General features: G+C 45.4%; 1 non-coding gene across 1 annotated transcript; it reads right to left on the bottom strand.

Moving 5' to 3' along the window:
* Positions 1-7,761: 7,761 nt before the first annotated feature.
* LOC119924216 lies at positions 7,762-7,899 on the bottom strand. Its single transcript, XR_005449074.1, has one exon. It is a non-coding gene; the product is annotated as a small nucleolar RNA SNORA7 (small nucleolar RNA).
* Positions 7,900-16,881: the final 8,982 nt, after the last annotated feature.

Genomic DNA, 16,881 nt, shown 5'->3' with positions numbered 1-16,881 from the left:
AGAGAGAGAGAGAAGGGGAGAGAGAGAGAGAAGGGGAGAGAGAGAGAGAAGGGGAGAGAGAGAGAGAAGGGGAGAGAGAGAGAGAAGGGAGAGAGAGAGAGAAGGAGAGAGAGAGAGAAGGGGAGAGAGAGAGAAGGGGAGAGAGAGAGAAGGGGAGAGAGAGGGAGAAGGGGAGAGAGAGGGAGAAGGGGAGAGAGAGAGAGAAGGGAGAGAGAGAGAGAGAAGGGGAGAGAGAGAGAGAAGGGGAGAGAGAGAGAAGGGGAGAGAGAGAGAGAAGGGAAGAGAGAGAAAGAAGGGAAGAGAGAGAGAGAAGGGAAGAGAGAGAGAGAAGGGAAGAGAGGGAGAGAAGGGGAGAGAGAGAGAAGGGGAGAGAGAGAGAGAAGGGAGAGAGAGAGAGAGAAGGGGAGAAAGAGAGAAGGGGAGAAAGAGAGAAGGGGAGAAAGAGAGAAGGGGAGAAAGAGAGAAGGGGAGAAAGAGAGAAGGGGAGAAAGAGAGAAGGGGAGAAAGAGAGAAGGGGAGAAAGAGAGAAGGGGAGAGAAAGAGAGAAGGGGAGAGAGAGAGAGAGAGAGAAGGGGAGAGAGAGAGAGAAGGGGGGAGAGAGAGAGAAGAGGGGAGAGAGAGAGAGAAGGGGAGAGAGAGAGAAGGGGAGAGAGAGAGAGAAGGGGAGAGAGAGAGAAGGGGAGGGAGAGAGAGAGAAGGGGAGGGAGAGAGAGAGAAGGGGAGGGAGAGAGAGAGAAGGGGAGGGAGAGAGAGAGAAGGGGAGAGAGAGAGAAGGGGAGAGAGAGAGAAGGGGAGAGAGAGAAGGGAAGAGAGAGAGAGAGAAGGGGAGAGAGAGAGAAGGGGAGAGAGAGAGAAGGGGAGAGAGAGAGAAGGGGAGAGAGAGAGAAGGGGAGAGAGAGAGAAGGGGAGAGAGAGAGAAGGGGAGAGAGAGAAGGGGAGAGAGAGAAGGGGAGAGAGAGAGAGAAGGGGAGGGAGAGAGAGAGAAGGGGAGGGAGAGAGAGAGAAGGGGAGAGAGAGAGAAGGGGAGAGAGAGAGAAGGGGAGAGAGAGAGAAGGGGAGAAAGAGAAGGGGAGGAGGAGAGGAGGGAGAGGGAGAGAGACACCATGGGAAAGGGGATAAATCCATTTCACATTTCAGGGTCTGACCTCCACATACTGTCCCACGAGGTTTCCTGGCTAATATTTTTCAAAAAAAAAAAATAAGTTCCAATTCCAAAGGAGGGAAGCAGGCACATCCAAGAGATAGGATACAGTAATAAGATTTCCCTGGTTTGCCATTCATTAAGCAGTTGCCCACTTGGGATCTCAGAGCCTGCACACAATCCCATCCAGAACGGCACCTGGCTGAAGTATCTTTGTTCTTTAACATCCTCTTGCAGAAGCAGCGTGGCTCAGTGGAAAGAGCCCGGGCTTGGGAGTCAGAGGTCATGGGTTCTAATCCCAGCTCTGCCACATGTCTGCTGTGTGACCTTGGACAAGTCACTTAACTTCTCTGAGCCTCAGTTACCTCATCTGTAAAATGGGGATTAAGACTGTGAGCCCCACGTGGGACAACCTGATCACCTTGTATCCCCCCCAGTGCTTAGAACAGTGCTTTGCACAAAGTAAGTGCTTAACAAATGCCATCATTATTATTATTCCAGCTTACCTTGGACTCTGTACCCAAAAAGCTGTTTGCTATGCAAAGAATATCACCCTGGGTACAATCTCTTTCCTCAAGTGTTAAAACATGACCTAGTTGATACGGCACAGTCCTGGGAGTCAGAAGGACATGGGTTCTAATCCTGGATCCACCACTTGTCTGCTGTGTAATCTTGGGCAAGTCACTTCACTTTGCTGTTCCTCAGTTACCTCATCTGTAAAATGGGGATTAAGACTGTGAACCCCATGTGGGAAAGGGAGATCATCCAACCTGATAACTGTGTATCTACCCCAGTGCCTAGAACAGTGCTTGGAACATAGTAAGCGCTTAAATACCATCGTTATCACCATTCAAGCCACACAAGGAAGATTAAAATAACTCACTTCCACCCAAAAAAGCAATAAACAATAACAATAAGTACCATTGATTGATGTGATTCATCAATCTATGGTGTTTATTGAACACACTGCAAGAGGAGCACTATATTAAGCTCTAGGGACAGTATGATGCAATAAAGCTGGTAGACATAATAACAATAATAACAATGGTGTTTGTTAAGTGCTTACTATGTGCCAAGCACTGTTCTAAGCATTGGGCGGATACAAGGTGATCAGGTTGTCCCACATGGGACATGATCCCTGCCCACAAGGAGCTTACAGGCTAGCATGGAGGAGGTCTGGATACACAGGTCTGGGGTTGGACTGGCTTTGGGGATAATTTCAGAGGTTTATTATAACACTCTTGGCACAGCAGTCCTTAATGACTAGGTGCAGAACTGCAAATATGAGATTAAACCAATTTTTTTTTTGAAAAGTTTCCACAGTGCAGGGTTTAACTGGCGACAGAGATTAGGTAGACAGATTTCCAAACGGAAAAGCTGGGATATTTAACAGTCCATTCCTCTTTCAGGTCTCCATCAGGATTCTGCTCATCCCCAGTGGAAACTCAGAGATGGAAAAATGGAAAAGAGTGTTGAGCCTCTCCCCGTCCCCCTTCCTCCTCAAATCAAAGGTTGTCGGTGAATGTGACACGGCCCCTTGATGCTCAAGGTAACACTGGGGATTGAGCATGTGCAGTAAGAGTTCTCCTCACTTCCTCTTTGCACGCTCTAAACCCCCACACACCCAAGCAGCTCCTGAGGTGGGAATTTGAGGTGGGAGTTAGAGGGTTCAGGTCAGTCAAGCATATTTATCAATCAATCGTATTTATTGAGCGCTTACTGTGTGCACAGCACTGTACTAAGTGCTTGGGAAGTACAAGTTGGCAACATAATTTATAATTTATAATACAGATGGTATTTGTTAAGCACTTACTATGTGCCAAGCACTGTTTGAGATAAAAAAATTATCAGGTTTTCCCACGTGGGGCTCAGTCTTAATCCCCATTTTACAGATGAGTTAACAGGCACAGAGAAGTTAAGTGACTTGCCCAAAGTCACACAGCTGACGAGTAGTGGAGCTGGAATTAGAACCCATGACCTCTGATTACCAAGCCCGGGCTCTTACTGTGTGTACTGTACTAAGTGCTTGGGAGAGTACAATATAACAATAAGCAGCTATTTCCCACCCACAGCGAGTTTACCACCTTTGGGGGATACAGACCCCCGCAAGGATGTACTCAGGGGATATTTCTGACTCCACCCCTTTGCTACTTCCTTTCCTCCCACTTTCTCCCTAACCAGGCCACCCAAACCCTCAAAAGCCTAAAGAGGATGGTGAATGGCTTAGTACAATGCTTTCTACACAGTAAGCATTCAATACGATTCAATGAATGCTACCGTCTTGTTTTATGCTGTCGAGTCATTTCCAACCCATAGCGACGCCATGGACACATCTCTCCCAAATGCCCCACCTCCATCTGCAGTCATTCTACTAGTGGATCCAGAGAGTTTTCTTGTTAAAATTATGCAAGTGGTTTACCACTGCTTCCTTCCTTGCAGTAAACTTGAGTCTCCACACTCGACTCTCTTCCACGGTAGAAATTCCAAATTAACTGCCAAGGCAGTGAAAAGGGATAGCCCAAATGTCCAGGGCAATTAGTAGGCCCTGAGAATCCTTTGAGCACTGGGACAGACCTTGACCCAATGGGGCACCTGGTCAACCTCAGCATCAGCTCTTTTTATGGGTAGGCAGGAAGAGGAAGTCTTGGTGAGAGAATTGGACACTAATCCTAGACAAGGAGAAAAAAGCAATGCAAATTTTGAATCTTGAGATTTTTGAATCGTGAGTCCTGTAGACTGTAAACTTCTCCTGAGGAGGTAAATTCCTTGTGGGAAAGTATCATGACTACTAATTCTATTGCATTGTACTTTATCAAGCATTTAGTATAGTGTTCTGCACACAGTAAGCAATCACTTAATCATATTTAAGCATTTACTGCATGCATAGAACTGTAATAATAGAACTGTAATAACTGTAATTGTGAGCCCCCCGTGGGACAACCTGATCACCTTGTAAACTCCCCAGCACTTAGAACAGTGCTTTGCACATAGTAAGCGCTTAATAAATGCCATCATAAAATAAAATATAAATAATAATAATAATGACGGTATTTGTTAATGTGTTAAGCAAGGTTCTAAGCGCTGGGGTAAATACAAGGTAGGTTGCCCCATGTGGGGCTCAGTCTTAATCCCCATTTTACAGATAAGGTAACTGAGTCTCAGAAAAGTGAAGTGACTTGCCCAAGGTCACAGCAGACAAGTGGAGGAGCCAGGCTTAAAACTCATGACCTCTGGATCCCAAACCTGTACTCTTCCCACTAGGCCATGCTCCTTCGCCTAGTACTTGGAAGAGTACAGTATATCAGAATTGGTGAAAATGTTCCCTGTCCACAAGGTTCTTACAGTAAATACGAATGAATGAAAACATTATAGAATGAATAGGGAAGCAGCATGGCCTAGTGGATAGAGCATAGGCCTGGGAATCAGAAGGTCATAGATCCTTATCCCAGCTCCACCACTTGTCTGCTGTGACACCTTGGGCAAGTCACTTCATTTTTCTGAGCCTCAGTTACCTCATCTGTAAAATGGGGATTAAGACTGAGCCCCATATGGGACAACCTACCTTGTATCTACCACAGTGCTTAGAACAGTGCATGGCATAGAGTAAATGCTTAAATACCATAATCATTATTATTACAGTTTAGAGAGAAAGACTCAGTAACACCTTTGACTGACGAGAGGTCAAGGTAGACAAAAAACCCAATGGTTAAATGAGGTGCTTTAATACTAGAGCAGATCTCCTTAAAAATTCTACAGCTGAAGGACATGATTTTCCTGCATTCCTTTAAAATACGATGGGATTTCTTTAGTTGTCCCCACTGCTAACCTGTTTTAGAGGAAGCTGCAAAGCAGAATCTGAATAGTAGTTTTAACCTTGAAGTCACAATGCAGGAGAAATCAGAGGTTTATTTGTTTCTTTTAGGAAAAGTTTCAATCATCCATAACCCCAGTGCTATGGGGAACTTACTACTTTATATGCACAGGGTGGATGTCTCTTTCTGCACTCCTTCAAATGAGAAGATAAACAGATCAGCTTCTCAAGGCGGACCAAACTGCCTGGTATTGAGAATATCCATTAAATGGATTTCCTCAATAGGATTAGATTTGACTCATTATAAATGCATCATACACGGACTCACTGTACTTTCATGCTGACTCCAGCTTTATATTCGTTAAAGCTTTTAAACTCTGCTACATTGCCGACAAGTCTACTGCAGTCTCTATTTCATTTCTTCTTGTTACTTCCTTAAAGACAAAAAAAAAAAGGCCCATGAACCTATAATAAGCTTTTGAGAAATAATGTTGACCTCATAGTCCGTACTCAGGTACAATTCCCCATTGATCAAAAAGGATTTCTTGTGGTTTGTTTGACTTAAAAACATTTTTGAAAAGATTTGTAGTAAAACCTGTACAATGCTGCACAGTTCAATGGAAAACGTTACAGGAACCATGGAAACTGGAATTTTTTTTTCTTAATTACTGCATATTTTGACAAATATTTAAGAATAGCAGATTCTTAAATTTGACATTATTTATACATATCTGTGTGTGTGTGTACCTCTGCTTTGTTGTGAGCATTGTCTTCTTTGTGTGTCAGTTCTTGAACATGTGTGTATCTGAATACGTCCACTCACGCATGGCTGTTGAGTTTACTCCTACCTTCCTAGTGGCTCTCTTTGTCTGTCTCTCTTTCTGATGGCCTTTATAAATTTGAAGGAAGAGAAAGCTGTCCATCTCCATCCCCCTCCTTGCCCCTTACACACCCCCTCAACCGCTATTGTGTAGGGGCAGACTAGGACTGAAAGACTGATTCACAGTCACTGAGACTATTAACTACTATGTAAAACAAAATCTGCAGAGTAAAAAGAGTACTGGAGAGTAAAAAAAAAGGTCAGGGGAAGACTGCAAATCTCACTGTGAGCAGGGAATGTGTCTACTTGTTATACTGTACTTGCCCAAGCATTTAGTATAGTGCTCTGCACACTGTAAGCACTCAAATACGATTGAAAAAAAAAGATTAGACATTACATTTTAGGTAGTTTCCCATTCCTTAAGAAGTATGTGTGTTCAAGGGAGAAGGAGAGGAAAGGATTAGTGGGGTATCATGGAAATTATAACAACTTTATTTCCCTCTTGGAAAATCAAAGTTTGGTCTCCTGCAAGATAGACAGGGAAACTCACCACTCCACTAGTAATGAGACTATTTTACAGAATCTCCAAGATGCATCTATCATCATCATCTTCAAAGAGGCAGAAAGACACTCTCCCCCTGTAGACTGCTAGCTTACTGAGGGCAGGAAGCATGTCTACCAAACCTGTTGCATTTTACTCTCCCAAACATTTAGTACAGTGCTCTGCACACAGTAAATGCTCAATAAAAACCAGTGATATGTTTATTGATTGAGTGACTGACTGGACACTCTCACTGCTCTCCAGGGTTGGCAAGATCCTAGCCAGAATCCTCCCAGACTAGCTCATTGTGGGCAGGGAATGTGTCTCCTTGTTGTTAATAATAATGGTACTTGATAAGCACTTACTATGTGCCGAGCACTGTTCTAAGCCCTGAAGTAAATACAAGTTAATCAGTTTGGACACAGTTCCTGTCTCAGATTAGGCTCACACTCTTAATCCCCATTTTTATTTTATTTTATTTTTACAGATGAGGTAACTGGCACAGAGAAGTTCACACAGAAGATAAGTGGTGGAGCCAGGAATAGAACTCAGGACTTTCTGACTCCTAGGCCTGTGCTATAGCCACTTGAGCATGCTGCTTCTCTAAGAGTTGAATTGTACTCTCCCAAGCCCGTAGTACAGTGCTTTGTGCACAGTAAGCGCTCAATAAATATGAATGAATGGACAACCATAATCGAGTTTGCAATCCCAATCCCACTGGGCTATCAACCCACAGTGTGGCACAAAGGACATGATAATAATAATAATAATAATAATGATGGTATTTGTTAAGCACTTTACTATGTGCCAAGCACTGTTCTAAGCACTAGGGTAGGTACAAGGTAATCAGGTTGTCCCACATGAGGCTCACAGACTTAATCCCCATTTTACAGATGTGGGAACTCAGGCCCAAAGAAGTGCAGTGACTTGCCCAAAGTCACACAGCAGACAAGTGGTGGAGCCGGGATTAGAACCCATGATCTCTGACTCCCAAACCCATGCTCTTTCCACTGAACCATGCTGCTTCCCCTAATAATAATAGTTTTTGTTAAGCGCTTACTATGTGCCAAGCACTGTTCAAGTGCTGGGGTAGATACAAGGTTATCAGGTTGTCCCACGTGGGGCTCACAGTCTTAATGATCCTCACAGAACATCAGGAAAAATGAAAGAAACAACATTAAGACCTTTATATAGTTTTCATCAACTTCGCCACTGAATCTGCTTCTTTTGTCTTATGCCATCGTCGTCTCCGACCCATTGCAACGCCACAGACACATTTCTCCCAGAACGCCTCACCCCCATCTGCAATCATTCTGATAGTGTATCCATAGAGTTTTCTTGGTAAAAATACAAAAGTGGTTTACCACTGTCTCCTTCTACGCAGTCAACTTGTGTCTCCACCTTCGACTCCCTCCCATGCTGCTGCTGCCCAGCACAGGTGAGTTTTGACTTGTAGCAGATTGCCTTCCACTTGCTAGCCAATGCCCTAGCTAACAGTGGAATGGGAAGGCCTCTGCTTGATTCTCCCACCTGTAGCCAAGACTGGTAGAGTATTGGAAACTCTCCAGGTGTGATCCTGGGAGAGGACTGAATCTGCTATCCTCAGTAAATTTGGCTGCCCTGAATTCATCAAGATTCTGAAACTGTTTTATGATGAGAGTGGTTGATTGAGTCAGGGCTGGGAGATACCCTGGCTAAGCCAGGCCCCATTATCAATCAGGTACACCGAAGCTGCAGAATAGACACAGTCCTTTTTTATAGTATTTCTTAAGCACTTACTATGTGTCAAACCCTGTTCCAAGTGTTCATAGTCCCTGCCCCTCATGGGATTCATAGCCTAACTAGGAGGAAGAACGGGGGACTGAGGCACAGAAAATTACGTCATTTACCCAAGGACACACAGGAGCAATTGGTAGAACTGGAATTAGAACTCACGTCCTCTGACTCCCAGCCCCATGTTCTTCCCACTAGGCCATGCTGTTTGTCTGTTTAATTTATCCTACACAACCACACCAGGGGGATACAACAAAAGCTTAAATGCTTAAGTTCCGATCTTTGGAGAAACTCTTGCAGCTCTAAAGCTCTGAGAACTTGGTATAGTGCTCTGCGCATCGTAGACACTCAAATACCATTGATAATCACCAAAAATCTTACAGAGGCTTATTCAAGATTTGCTGCTGTCTTTGGGTGGTTAGGTCCTAGTCCCAAACCCAAGAAGACACGTCAGTGACTATGAACCACTTTTCAGAGTTAGCCAGGTGCCATGAAATCACGGAAACGATTCAGCAGGCACCAAACAAAACCTATGACAGAACCTTCATTGGCAGCCTAGAACTAAAAGGTCATCAAGAACCCTGTTAGACTTCAAACTCCTGGTGGGCAAAGAACCTATCTACCATCTCTGTGGTACTGTACTCTCCCAAGCACTTAACAGTGCTCTGCACATAGTAAGTGCTCAAATAGCGGTACTCTTGCCTTCTTCAGCTCCATGGCAGGGAGATGAGGTCCAGACCGCTTCCACCATGGAATCTACCCCGGTCCTTGTGCCCCAATCTTTCCATCCAGCATTACCCTCAGCCCCTTGGGTACCATGAGCCCCATTTATAGAGCCTCTGCTACCACAGTTCATCCCTGAGCTGTAACAGCAGTCTTCCTCACTCCCTCTCTTCTCCCCTACTTCAGCCCCAATGTCCAGCATGGGTTCCATGGTATGGAGGAGCTTTAAGTTGCTTCATCACCTCATAGTACAGAGTGAGCTCTATGCTGTGGAGAGGTGCTTCTGAGCTGCAGGGAGGAAGTTTCAAGCTGCAAGGAGGGGCTTCCTAGTGGCAGGGCGGAGGTTCCGAGTGGGCAGAGTGGGGGCTCCAAGCGGCAGAGTGGGCTTCCAAGCTGCTTCTACTACTGTGGAGCTGGGGTTTCTGCCCCTCACCACCTCCCAAACCCCCTCATCTGCATTGCACCCAGAAAGCCTCAGTTCCAATAGATCATATGGGCCAGGAGTTATCTGTCATAGTGTTATATTGTACTCTCCCAAGAGCTTAGTACAGGGCTCTGTAGACAGGCAGTGCTCAATAATAATAATAATGATAATAATGGCATTTGTTAAGTGCTTACTATGTTCCAAGTATTGTTCTAAGCTCTGGGGGGAAACTAGGTCATCAGGTTGTCCCACATGGGGCTCACAGTCTTAATCCCCATTTTACAGATGAGGTAACTGAGGCCCAGAGAAGTAAAGTGACTTGCCCAAAGTCACACAGCTGACAAGTGGCAGAGCTGGGATTAGAACCCATGACTTCTGGCTCCCCAGCCCGGGCCTCTTCCCACTGAGCCATGCTGCTTCTCAATGAATGCAACTAATTGACCAATGTACGGAGCCACTACAGAGACCCTCTTCTTCCCCCTATTAGACTGTGAGCCCACTGTTGGGTAGGGACTGTCTCTATGTAATGCCAATTTGTACTTCCCAAGCGCTTAGTACAGTGCTCTGCACATAGTAAGCGCTCAATAAATACGATTGATTGATTGATTCTGCATGCCAGTGCCTCTGTGCCCATGTGTCATTGTGCAGTACTTTCTCCATCCCATCACTAGTCCCAGGGTCTGGCTCCACTGACCTGAGACCACCACCTTCTTCCCACACATGTCCACAGACCCCATGCGGTGCCATGGTGCATCCCCCAGCCCATCTCAGAGGGTAGCCCGTGACATTGGCTAGGGCTGTTGCCATTGTGGGACACCTCCAGCCCACTCCCCATCACAGCTTCAGACTGACCGTGGAAGCCCGTGTTTCCCCAGTGCCTTGGTGGTGAGGAGTTTCATTCCCCTGCCTATATCCAGGCCACAAGATGGAGATCAATGAGAATGATGGAGGATAAACCAAGAGGGATGAATGGGTTCCACTGGAGGCTGAAGAGCACCATGTTCCTGCTAACCCACCAGTGAGAAACTAATGAAGCTTCACATAAGTAGGATCATCTATGGGAGGGCCAAGGGAGGCTGACTGTATCAGCAAGGGGTGGGCCTATGTAAATGGATGGATGTATTAAAATCCTACTTGTGTGAATGACTTTGCTCCATATCTGGAACAGCGACCATTTACAGAGACCTCCTGGGATGGGATAGGAATAAAGATACCTGATTTGGAATGAGATATTGTTCCTATCTTCTCTATGTCTATGTCTCTGTAGGAATGGTAGCAAACATCAGCCACTGATTGATTGATCGACCAAAATGGACCAGGATACAATGACAGGCAAGGAAATAATAATAACAATAATAATAATAATGGCATTTATTAAGCGCTATGTGCAAAGCACTGTTCTAAGCGCTGGGGAGGTTACAAGGTGATCAGGTTGTCCCAAGGGGGCTCACAGTCTTAATCCCCATTTTACAGATGAGGGAACTGAGGCCCAGAGAAGTTAAGTGACTTACCCAAAGTCACACAGCGGACAATTGGCAGAGCCAGGATTTGAACCCATGACCTCTGACTCCAAAGCTCGGGCTCTTTTCCACTGAACCATGCTGCTTCTTATAGATTAATCAAAGTATGAAAGCCAGTATGGATGACACCAATCAGGAAAAGCAGATCATAGAATTATAAATCTATTTGAATGGATCATAGAATTATAAGGCAAAAAAGCAAACAAAAGGCAGTCTGTGCTTGTGTACCAATTGATAAGAGCTGTAGGGCCCCAATTGGCCTCTTCAGCCCCACTCCTACCTGTAGATGCTTAATACAGTACTTTGCACACAGGAAGCACTCAACACATACCATCGATTGATTGTAGGTAAACAAAAACAATGGCATCATCTTTGAATCTGGAGGACAGCTAAATATAGAGTGTTGTCCCTTGAATAGCAGTTGACCCAACCCATTGATTATAGCGACTGTGGAGAAAAACTAATATGCTTTTATAGATCTTTTTTCTCACCCTTTTTAACCAGGCTAATGACTTAAAAAAATACGTCACCAAGATCTATCCCTGTGAGAACGAAAATACTGCATTTTGCATGACACTTGATAATGTAATCCGTGACTGAGTGACCTAAACATCACTGTGCACTCCTGAACTATCCTGACAAACACTGCCATTCCTCTTTTTCATCTGGGGAAATTGCAGCACAGAATGGATTGTCCCTGTCTGAAGCCATTGCCCAGATGTCCCAGTACTAGAACAGCTTCAATACTCAGCTTCCAACACATTGACCTTAGAACTAGGCTGCCTGGTAACTTTTATGAGAAAATTCAGCTAGGAAAACAGTTTTATTAAGGATTTTTAAGCACCTGCTCAGAATAATGTGCTTAAAGGAAACTGCATTTTCTAAAGTGGGTTAGAAATTACTTTCTTTGGCCTGTCATTGCCAGAAGGACGAAGATGGGCCTCAGATTCTCTATTTAGCTTCTTTCCAGAAGTGTTCCCGCAAGAAGGAAGGGTGGAGAGAAAAAGAGCAAGGAAAAGGAGAAAAGCATCACTGCAGCCCAGCACTGGCTGTAGGTCCTCCAGCCCACGTTGAGGAGGAGGGAGCTGAGCTGAGTTGAAGAGTTTGTGATGGCTTGTGCAACCAGCAACCCACATTCCACCCACATTCCAAATGCTATAGGCAGTTCTGGTTGTCATAGTATCAGGAAGAACCGAGTGGAGTCAGAGGAGGGACAGAGAAGGGCAATCTAGATAATCAGGAGGAATGTCTATTCTGAGATAAACTGAAAAGAGTAGAACTTTTCAGTCTGGACAGATAATGGCTGAGAAGGGCCATGAGCAGAACTCCACACCACCAAGATGGGGGCACAAGTCAAACTGGAGGGTGGTATATTCAAAACAAACCCAAGAAAGCATATGTAACAATAATAATAATAATAATAATATTTGTTAAGAGGTTACCAGGCACATAGCCCTGTACTAAGCAATGGGACTGATACAATATAGGGAGACTGAATACAGTCCCTGTCCCACATGGGGCTCACAGTCTAAGAGGGAGAGAAAACAGGTATTGATCCCCATTTTACAGATGTGGTAAATGAGGCCCAGAGAGATTACAGGGTCACACAAAAGGTGAATGACAGAGTTAGAACTAGAACTGCCAGCATAGACCAGCATAGACTGCCAGCGTGGTTTAGTGGAAAGAGCATGGGCTTGGGAATCAGAGGAGAAGGGTTCTAATCCCAGCTCTGCCACTTGTCTGCTATGTGGCCTTGGGCAAGCCACTTAACTTCTCTGTGCCTCAGTTACCTCATCTGTAAGATGGGGATTAAGACTGTGAACCCCACATGGGACAACCTGATTACCTTGTATCTACCTAGTGCTTAGAACAGTGCTTGGCACATAGTAAGTGCTTAACAAATACCATAATACTGATTGTTATTATTAGAATACAGGTCCTGTGACTGGACACAGGACCCAACAGCCCATGTCTTCATGGGGCAGGCCAGATATGTTGAAATTGGGGGCGGGGGGGGGGGGGCAGTGATCGGCCCCATCGCCTGCTTTAGTTAGAACATATTTCTGTTTCAGACACCCCAAAACTTCCTGTGACACTGATCCTGTGAAACAACAAAACCTAGTTGAATTGCTCACATACTTCAGTGGATGGGAAAAAGTGACATAGATTAGGGAAGGAGATGAGGGCTCATTTTCCTCCTTCATGACAGAAAAGAGTAGTGAGTCAGGGACAGGGAGAATAGAGCCCTGGGGTGAGAGGAGTAGGGGGGAGTCAGAGGAGAAGAGTGCCCTGTAAAAATCAGAATCGTAATACTAGTGCTACTTTTTAACACCATACACCACACACTCTGCTAAATACTGGAATAATAATGACAGCATTTAGTAAGCGCTTAGTATGTGCAAAGCACTGTTCTAAGTGCTGGGAAGGTTACAAGGTCATCAGGCTGTCTCAGATAGGGCTCACAGTCTTTATCCCCATTTTATAGATGAGGTAACTGAGGCACAGAGAAGTTACGTGACTTGCCCAAAGTCACACAGCTGACAATTGGTGGAGCCGGGATTTGAACCCATGACCTCTGACTCCAAAGACTGTTCTCTTTCCACTGAGCTACGATACAGATAGTATGTGCAGATTGGGCACAGCTCCTGTCCCACACAGTGCTCACAGGCTGTGAAGGAAGAAGAACCTGTCTGTATTTCATCCCCATTTTGCAGAGGGGGAAACTGGGGCCTAAAAAAGTTAAATGATTTGTCCAGGGATGCAACACGTCAAGGGGCAGAGTTGGGGTTAAAACCCACATTCTCTTTCTCCTAGGCCTGGGCCAACACCAACTCTCTCCTAGACCCCCTCCAGTCTGGCTTCTGTCCCCTACATTCAACGGAAACTGCCCCCTCAAAGGTCACCAATGACCTACTGCTTACCAAATCTAATGGCTCATACTCTATCTTAATCCTCCTAGACCGCTCAGCTACCTTCAACACTGTGGACCACCCCCTTATTCTCAATACGCTATCCAACCTTGGCTTCACAGACTCCGTCCTCTCCTGGTTCCCCTCTTATCTCTCCGGTCGTTCATTCCCAGTCTCTTTTGCAGGCTCCTCCTCCCCCACCCATCCCCTTACTGTGGGGGTTCCCCAAGGTTCAGTTCTTGGTTCCCTTCTGTTCTCGATCTACACTCTCTCCCTTGGTGACCTTATTCGCTCCCACGGCTTCAACTATCATCTCTACACTGATGACAGCCAAATCTACATCTCTGCCCCTGCTCTCTCCCCGTCCCTCCAGGCTCGCATCTCCTCCTGCCTTCAGGACATCTCCATCTGGATGTCTGCCCGCCACCTAAAACTCAACATGTCCAAGACTGAATTCCTTGTCTTCATTCCTTGTCTTCCCTCCCAAACCCTGCCCTCTCCCTGACTTTCCCATCACTGTTGATGGCACTACCCTCCTTCCCATCTCACAAGCCCACAACCTTGGTGTCATCCTCGACTCCGCTCTCTCATTCAGCCCTCACATCCAAGCCGTCACCAAAACCTGCCGGTCTCAGCTCCGCAACATTGCCAAGATCCGCCCTTTCCTCTCCATCCATACCGCTACCCTGCTCATTCAAGCTCTCATCCTAACCCATCTGGACTACTGCATCAGCCTTCTCTCTGGTCTCCCATCCTCGTGTCTCTCCCCACTTCAATCCATACTTCATGCTGCTGTCCGGATTGTCTTTGTCCAGAAATGCTCTGGGCATGTTACTCCCCTCCTCAAAAATCTCCAGTGGCTACCAATCAATCTGCACATCAGGCAGAAACTCCTCACCCTGGGCTTCAAGGCTCTCCATCACCTTGCCCCCTCTTACCTCACCTCCCTTCTCTCCCTCTACAGCCCAGCCCGTACCCTCCGCTCCCCTGCCGCTAATCTCCTCACCGTGCCTTGTTCTCGCCTGTCCCGCCGTTGACCCCCGGCCCACGTCATCCCCCTGGCCTGGAATGCCCTCCCTCTGCCCATCCGCCAAGCTAGCTCTCTTCCTCCCTTCAAGGCCCTACTGAGAGCTCAGCTCCCCCAGGAGGTCTTCTCAGACTGAGCCCCTTCCTTCCTCTCCCCATCGTCCCTCTCTCCATCCCCCCGTCTTACCTCCTTCCCTTCCGCACAGCACCTGTATATATGTATATGTTTGTACATATTTATTACTCTATTTATTTTACTTGTACATATCTATTCTATTTATTTTATTTTGTTAATATGTTTTGTTTTGTTGTCTGTCTTCCCCTTCTAGGCTGTGAGCCCACTGTTCGGTAGGGACCATCTTTGTATGTTGCCAACTTGTACTTCCCAAGCATTTAGTACAGTGTTCTGCACACAATAAGCGCTCAATAAATGCAATTGAATGAATGAAAGACTGGGAGCCCCATGTGGGATAACCTGATTAACTTGTATATACCCCAGCACTTTGAACAGTGTTTTGCACATAGTAAGTGCTTAACAAAAACCATCATTATTATTACCACATGGGGCTCACAGTCTAAGTAGGAGGGAGAACATGTATTGAATTCCCATTTTGCAGATGAGGGAACTGAGGCCCAGAGAAATTAGGTGCCTTGCCCAAGGTCACACAGCAGACAATTACTCACCCCCTCACACACACCCTTCAAAGCCTTATTGAAGGCATATCTCCTCCAAGAGGTCTTCCCAGACTAAGCCCCACTTTTCCTCATCTCCCACACCCTTCTGCATCACCCTGACTTGCACCCTTTATCCTCCCCCACCCGCTGCCCACCAAGCCCCACAGCATGTCTCCTAACTTCTAACTTCTTACCCCTTTTGGTGAGCAGACATCCTTACAGTTGCCTGCTAGGACACCCACCACCAGTTTCCTTTCTAAATGATCAAAGTCAGATTGACAGATATTTGAAGAAATACAAGATCATTTTTCCTAAGAGTGATGCAACAGAAAGGAAGACAGAGCATTACACTGGAATTTTTGTAGCTTGATGTACAGTCTAAGTGGATTCTACCAGCTTTAATGGTCCCTTGAATAACTTCAACACCTTTGTCTGTATTGCAGACATTCAAATTAAAAAATGTAGCAGTTTTGAGAAGCAGCGTGGCTCAGTGAGAAGAGCCCAGGCTTGGAAGTCAGAGGTCACAGGTTCTAATTCCCTCTGCCAGTTGTCTGCTGTAGGATCTTGGGTAAGTGACTTCACTTCTCTGTGCCTCAGTTCCCCCATCTGTAAAATGGGGATTAAGACTGTGAGCCCCACATGTGACAACCTGATCACTTCGTATCCCCTCCAGCGCTTAGAACAGTGCTTTCCACATAGTAAGCACTTAACAGATACCATCATTATTGTAAATGTGAACATGCCCAATCTAGTTTTCTGTTCACGTTTTAACATTAATATGCAAAACTACTGTTGTGTCTTTCCCCTCAACACCACTTTAACAATACTCTAAAAGTGGGTTCATAAAGTGGCTGGGTAATAATTTAGATTTTAGCATCCCGATGCTCTTTGGATACTGAAAACATTTCCATATTTTTAAAAAGGCTGACCTTTAGGATATTAAATGATGTCCCAAAATGCGATCACACAAAAATTGAATTTCTGGACTGTACCTGAAAAATAATATATATATATATAGGTGGGGAAACCACTAAATAGGCAGTGTAACTGTTTGAGGCAGAAAATACATTTCAATCCATTAGTGTTTCATAATGGTCTTTTAAAATAGTTGCTTTTTCACTCAATATTTTACTATTTTACCAAAAAAGTGCATATTTCTGTAATTTTATTTTTATTGATGTCTGTCTCCCCACCTCTCGACTGTGGGCTCATTGTCGGCAGGGAATGTAACTGTTTATTGTTTTATTGTACTTTCCCAAGCACTTAATACAATGCTTTGCAAACGGCAAGAGCTTAATAAATACAATTGAAGGAATGAAAGGATGGAGCTGGAGTTAAAATCCAGGCGCTCTGACTCCCGGGCCCATCCTCTTTCAACTAAGCTACTCTTCTTTTAATATCATCCCTGTGAGGACGGGGGAAACAGGTATTATTTTTCCCATTTTCCAGATGGCAAAGTTAAGGCTACGGCTAGACCCCCACTCTTTCTGCAGACCCTACTCTTTCCCTTTGATCACC

This window comes from Tachyglossus aculeatus, chromosome 2, assembly GCF_015852505.1.
Source record: "Tachyglossus aculeatus isolate mTacAcu1 chromosome 2, mTacAcu1.pri, whole genome shotgun sequence".
Classification (NCBI taxonomy): domain Eukaryota; kingdom Metazoa; phylum Chordata; class Mammalia; order Monotremata; family Tachyglossidae; genus Tachyglossus; species Tachyglossus aculeatus.
This window is presented reverse-complemented; position numbering and strand designations above follow the sequence as displayed.